Source organism: Zingiber officinale, unplaced genomic scaffold (genome assembly GCF_018446385.1).
Source record: "Zingiber officinale cultivar Zhangliang unplaced genomic scaffold, Zo_v1.1 ctg136, whole genome shotgun sequence".
NCBI lineage: Eukaryota > Viridiplantae > Streptophyta > Magnoliopsida > Zingiberales > Zingiberaceae > Zingiber > Zingiber officinale.
This window is the reverse complement of record NW_024589832.1, coordinates 143127-150581: the sequence shown is the minus strand read 5'-3', so window position 1 is coordinate 150581 and position 7455 is coordinate 143127.

Below are 7455 nucleotides of genomic sequence, written 5' to 3'. Positions count from 1 at the left end.
GATCACACCAAAAAAGGGGAGATTGTTGGAACCCCAAGGTTGGTTTTGGTGTGATCAACAAGTTAAGTTAGGTTCTGTTGTTTTCTAACCTTGTGTCTAAGTGTGCAGGAGCTTAGGAGCACAGGTACTCGAGCGGAAGACGCAGCTAGCGAGAAGGACGGCACGCGGTGCGTCCGAGGGACGAGGCGCTGCGGAAGAGTACACCAGCGGACGAGAAGGAAGTGCGCGCGATGGTTCCGAGGTACGAAAGCCGGAGCGGAAGATTGCTCGGGGAGCAAGAGACGCAGCTAGCGCGAAGGTCGGCACGGGGTGCGATCAAGGGACGAAGTCTGCGGATGAGTACGCTGGTGGACGAGAAGGGACACGCGGCAATTCCGAGGGACGAGAAGCCGGAGGGAAGCACGCTCGAGAAGACCGGAAGATGGGTTCGGGTGAGCCCTATTCCGGATGTCAGAGATCACCCAATCAAGCGGATCCGGAGCAGAAGACCCGGACCGAAACGGGGACTTAACGGAGAAGTGGTCCCCGACAAAAAGTCAACCATAGTTGACTTTTTGATCCGGGGCGCCCGGACCCTGATTTTGACCAAGATCGTGATTTACGCGATCTGAACGTTGGGGGATAAAACTTTATCCCCCCCAGGGCGCCCGGAACCTTTCCAGGTGCCCCGACCAAGGCTATAAATATAGCCTTGGTCCAGAAGCTCTTCATCAGTTCAGAAATTGTAAACAACACTTGTGTGCTTCCACTGTTTAGATTAGTTTCTGTCTTTCTGTGCTTACACTGCTGTAAACGAGGCTTCTCCGCCTGAAGGAGCTCTTAGTGCGATCTTCATCCTTGGATTAACAACCTCCCCGGTTGTAACCAAGTCAAATTCGGTGCCTCGTTTTTATGCTTTATTTTCTGCTTAATCTATTTTTTATGTGTTAGCTTAATCGTACGAGAAAGGGTTGTGTTTGATTTTTTAGGGCTATTCAACCCCCCCTTCTAGCCGGCCGCATCGGTCCAACAAATACTTAATAAACTATATAATATTAAAATGCAGGAAAATGAGACAGCTAACCAACTCCACACCCGAATACAAGATCTACTCAATGGGATTCATGCAATCAGACAGAAAGTGGAAAACTGCGACATATTGAGGTATGCTTTAAACGCCTTTCTGAGGAATACCTTGTGGGCATCCATGGTAGATGCTTACAAAGTTTCTATGGATCTCTCTTCAATTAAACTCGATGAATTATTTGCAGAATTTGAATTACATGAACAGATTAACTCACGTCCGGCCGAGAAAGGGATTGCTTTGGTTGCAGGTACAAGCAAAACCCGGGAAACTAAAACAAAGCGCAGAACCGAACCGGAATCAGAAGAAGAATCAGATTCGGACGATGATGACGACGAGCTCACGACCGAACTTGTCAACCTGGTGAGGAAACTCAACAGAAAGAAGAGGGGCTTCAACAAGAAGGATGTCAAAAAGGTAATCCAGTCCAAGGAGGCTCAACCAAAGGTAAAGTTCGAGGTGACGTGCTACGGATGCAATCAAAATGGGCACATTAAGGCCAACTGCCCGAACCAGAAAGATGCGAAGAAATCAAGAAGGAAGAAGGCCTTAAAAGCGACGTGGGATAAGTCTTCTTCGGAAGAGTCCGACTATGAAGAACTTGAACAGACAAGTTTCCTCGCAATGACGACCCGGGACCAAATCAACAAATCCAGAAGCGAGGACGAATCGAAAGCTGAGTCTGAGAGAAGTCACGGATCCGTATCCGCTTTCGAAGGGCCGAACCCCTCTGTAAGTACATTCGTTTGTATAATTTAATAAATTACTTAATGCGTAAACTAGCTAAATCTAATATTTGGATCAAGTCACTTCTAAAGGAAGTAACATCCCTTAAAGAAGTGACTGATACCGAATCCTTGGCTGACCCTGTTCAGACTGGAACCTCAACTCAAGTCCAAAAACTTGAGGAAGAAAATTCCAGCCTAAATATTCAAGTCAAGTATTTGAAAACTGCATTGGAACGGTTTACACTGGATTCCAAGAATCTTGACTTGATTCTTGGAAAATAGAAAGTCGTATACAATCAATCCGGACTTGGATTTAAAGCTAAAAGAAAATATCGGTCTTATTTATCGTTTGTTAACAGACCGAATAGAAAGATAGTCCAAGCATGGGTACCTAAGTCCAACTTGGTCAATCAAGTTGGACTTGATCAATATTGGGTCTCCAAGGATCAAGTATATTACCTTGTTAGACTATATCGAGGCTATGATCCAGGGGGGGCTAATAGAAAAACTATTTTAATAAATAGATAAATTGCTTGATGATTGTTTATTTTCTTTTTCCTGTAATATGCAAGTTTAGATTAGGATAGATTAAGGACCTAGGCGTAATTTATACTTGTTAGTTAAACCTAGCGATTTCAAAAAGAAAATTAAATATATAATTTCTTTAAAAGGCTCTGTCTAGAAAGTGGTGGATGATCTCATACCCAAGAAGGCCTAGTGTCTCGCCACTGTCTGCGAACCAATTTTTGAAATGTATACTTAATTGACTAATTGAAAAACCTAAGTTTAACTCAAATGTAAATTAATCCTTAGATATAATCTAAATTAAAGATAATCATCTCACAAAACTACTTAAGATTCCCTGTTTGATAACTTAGAATCGGGTGAGATGGATCTAGGATGAACTTAGTCTAACTTACTTAAAATTCTCTCAATAATTATTTAAAAACTTATTTAATTTTTTTTAAAAAAAAAACTTATTTAAAAATCTTTTAAAAAACTTATTTAAAAAATCTTGTAAAAACTTGTTTAAAAAACTCTTTTAAATAACTTAACAACTTAATTAATTTAACAAATCAACTTAACCAAATCCTATCAACTTAATCAAACCCAATTAAATTGAATCAATTAATTCAATAACTAAATAAATCATCTCACAATCACTCATAGAATGACCATGTTTGATCATCTAGGCTGGGTGAGATGGAACCTTAAGTTAATTTCAGTCAAGCTATCTTCTGAATCCATTAATTTGACTCAAATCAAATACTTTATGTAGGAACATAAAGATTTGGATAAATAGATGTTAGATAGTGGATGCTCCAGGCACATAACTGGAGATAGATTGAAATTCTCTAAGTTAAAATTGAAGAACCTAGGATCGGTTGCGTTCAGCAATGACGGAACCCTTAAGGTAATCAGAATAGGTAATATCTAATTAAATTCTGATTTTTACATTCAAAAAGTCTTATTGGTTGAGCAATTTAGTTTTAATTTACTTAGTATTAGCCAGCTATGTGACTCAGGGCAGGCCCCACCTTACCCCCGATCAATTTCTTAACTAATTTCAAAATCTTACATAAAATATTATTTAATTAATTTAAAAATATTATTTAATTAATTTCAAAATTTTATTTTAAATCATAATGAATTTCAAAAATCCTGATTATTTGATTATTACTCATAATTAAATTATAATTATTTTCAAATTTCAAAATGTTATTAGACACGTCAATAATGGACAAGGTGCATTTATGACAGATACGATGGGAAAATCATTATTTCAAAAAGTCAACATGCGCACCAATAAGAGCCCCTCCGATCATCTCAATTTTAGTGACCAATTGTCATATGAAAGTCAGTCACTATTAACATTGGTCGGGTCTTTAGGGCCTTGTCCTCTTCTCCTAAGTAGCCCTTATCATATGTCCAACCAATCCCAAGACCGGTCGAGCTTTCGAAGTCTTGTTACTCAAGAACTTAAGGGCTCGAACTTATGAGCTGCTCGGTATATAAGGGGCAATTAAAACATCCCTCCACTTAGACGCCTATAATACTCACAAATGCTTGGGAAAATTAGCAACACGAAGTAGCCAAGTGGGGAACGAGAGCAAGTAAAAGCTAATCAGAGATTAAGTACACGAAGAAAGTTTTCTTTGCCCTCAGGAAGGGCCAGGATACAAGATAAATTACTCAAACTTTGGAAAAGCATCGAGCGAAAACTCCTTCAAGAGCCTTTGGCGTTTTAAAAAACTGGTCGAGGGTTCGGTTGTTAGGTAGCCGATCTCATGAAGCTGCTTAACAACTCCTTCAACCCCGTGAAGGAAGATCTTGTTCATGGAGTGGCAAGCTGAAAGTTGAAGTCGCGGAATTGAAGGTAGTCCATCCTTTTTCGCTTTGAAGCGTTCATCCTCTCCTGCCTGATAGCTTTCCAGTTCCGCTCGAAAAGTCACCAACTCAACTGAAGTCCTCGCTAATGCTGATTTAGAGGCAGTCAGCTCGGATCGTGCCGTGTCCAACTCTGCTCCCAAGGACTCTAACTCCCCGCGCTGGATGTCCATTCCTTTCTACTGCTTGGACATAAGCAAAGTTTGGGTTGTCCACTCGGCTTCCTTGGCGTTCATCTCTAAGGCATGAGAAGTCTTTAGCTCCTCTAATTTGGTGGAGAGGCTATGGTCTTCAACGATTTGCCCATCCAAGTCAGCTACCACCTTAGTTTACCTAGCTGTTTCGGACCTGATTTTATCTTCGGTCATCTTCAGGGTGGCCTCTAATTTTCGTGCTCTCTCTGCCTCAACCCTCGACTTCCTGAGCTTCCTGAAGTTGCTTTTTTTTTTTAAAAAAAAAATGTGGAACCGCCACATCAGCGGCCCCCTAGAGCCGGTCCCACGGATATGGAGGGAGGTAAATGCAGGTACACAGATAGAAAGTGCATAGCGGAGACGTTAACCCCAGGCAGTGACACCCCGGGGATCGACCCCTGGACCTTTCAGCCACAGAACCATGCACTCCCTATCTGTGCTACGCCCTGGGGACAAAAGTTGCTTTTTTAGCTTGCACAATTGGTCAATTTAGGCCTGAGCTTCTTGAGATGACAAGGTGGGGACCAAAATAGATGCCGCTTTTGATAGTCACCTCTTCAAGGCCTCGTTCTCTCGGGCTAAGTGCACCAAGAATTGGGCTATGTTCATCCCGACTCCCCAAAGCTGCATTCAAATCAACATTAGAAGTGTGCTGGATAATAAATGATTGGCTAGATGACACTTACTATGGTTAAATCATGGCAAACCCATTAGCCCTCTTCACCATTGTATATTCTTCCAATTGGGTCATAGCTAGCTCCCAAGCCTCTGTTAATGGACCCTTCAATAATATTCAGCCACATACCGATAGTGGATCCAAGGGAGACATTACCATTCGAGCGGAGGGTACATCATAGACAACCAAAAATTGATATCGGTCTTTCGGCCTGGTGGTGAAGCCTTCGCAAGAGCGATTGGAAGAAAGGAGGATGGACATGGAGAAGGAATGGTTGGAGAACTGCTAGGATGAGAGGTTCCTTCCCCCGCTAGAGAATTACCTAGATGTGAGGTAGATTTCTCTCAAGCCTAGCTGTTAGTAGGTAGGGAGGAATGTGTCCGCTCAAAAGATGGAGCCGGAGTTCCTTCTCGGACGGGTGTGAGACGGGGGAAGCTATAGTGATCAGGGATGCCCGTCCCGCAGGAAGTTATGCAGTAGGGGCGAGTCGGTACCTCTTGCGTCTCCTCTGCAGGGGAGCTTCGAATTCCGAAGAGTGGGAGTCTTCTGGTACTGGAAGAGGGTCGGAAGACAACTCCTCTTCCACAGTAGGCGTCGCGCTTGTGTCACTTGCCCAGCTATTGGATGCTTCCCTAGCAGGACCAACCTGTTGTTGTTTTTGCTACGCCAAAAGCATTTGCTCTTGTCGATCCATTGCGTCTTCCTCCAATTGCAAATACTTGAAAATCATAACCATACGAAATGTTTCCACTATACCAAATAAAAAGAACCTCAGCTAGTGATAAGATGAAGACTAAGGTATCAATTGTTACCGAAAGAACAAGGAAGCATTGCTTGGACTGGGCTCAGTCTGAACAGGTAAAGCAGGCCTTCATGCAGCAATTTTAGAGCTTTGAATTGTTGGCCGGTCAACTTCTCTGAGGCAAAAACAAAGGTCGGATCACATTTGCAGTTTCGTAAGTCAGGAATAGGAGGAAGGTTCGATCACTATTCAGTCGGACAGGAGACGGACTCAGGCATTTAAATGAAGAAGAAATGGGATTTCCATCCCTTATTCGAGGAAGATAGGTCCTTAAAGAAGACTACCTTGAAGTGAGACTAGAACAAAAAGACCCCCGGCTCTGATTTCTTAGGATAAGAAAAATAGTGGAAGCTACAAACTCATTGTTGATTGTTGTCCTAAAATTGCTAGGACTATGAGATTGTTGAAATTGAAATTGGTTCATGATCTATAGATGCACTTTCTCAATTGCAACAAGCCAGAAACAAAATAAGGCTTTCTTTAGCTTTGACACTTGAATTATTCATTTATCCTTTCTAATCATATGATGGCGGTTGCCCCAGCGACGTCAATCTCCAAGATTTCGCTGGTGATCTCGGCCTGCTGCTGTCGGTTATAGAGGATGGAGAGCGTCTTCTTGAGCTCTATGACATTATTGGTGGTGTTGCTCATGGTGGTCATCTGGGCGATGAGCTCGTTGCCCAGTGAAGAGCCTCTTGCAATGCCGGGAGGATCTGGCTGTTGAGGTACGGCGACAGTAGCTAGCACATCAAGTATCTGTACCGCTAGCACATCAAGTATCTGTACCGGATCCTGCTGCTCCAAGCCTTCAACTGAAGTGACAATAGGTTTTTTGGATCGGATTTTATATCCCATCTTTATCCCTATTGAATTCTTAATATTAATTTTCATATCCATCCAAGCCTTCAACTGAAGTGACAATAGGTTTTTTGGATCGAATTTTATATCCCATCTTTATTCCTATCGATTTTTTATTTTTTATTTTCATATCCATCCTGTCGGAATTTTAACTTTCATTTTAATCTCCATATTGTTAAGAGAATCGGATGTCAAAAAAAGGAGGGGCGGAACTGGTCGAGATGGAGAAAAGAAAATGAAAAGTCAGGATTGAGAAAGAGGGTTGGAGATCAGATTTATTATTTTCTTTCTTTAATTTATTACGAAAGGAAAAATATAGTTTCTTCGACAATTTACCAAAAGACGCACTTAGATTTATGAATTGACCAAAAGACGTACCATACTTTGATATTTACCAAATAGCATACTCAATTTTCTATTCTTTCCTTTCTACCCCTCAATCATTTGTCAATCTCCTTTTTTTTCATACAATTTTTTTCTCATCCCTCTCTTCAATGCGCGCATCCTCTCTTCTCTTTCCTCCCGTCTTCTCTTTCCTCACTCTTTTGGAGATCTGCATGTATGCAAAGCATAATATGGGTCTCATATTATTTCATATCAAGCCCACGGGATTAGAGTTTAACATGTTTTCTTTAATAATATTTTAACACCTTTGGAGAAGTCAAAATATGAAATGGACGGCACTGTTGGACTCCTTGAAGTCTCATAAATCTATAGGACCTGAAATGAGTCCAATCCGAGATCTC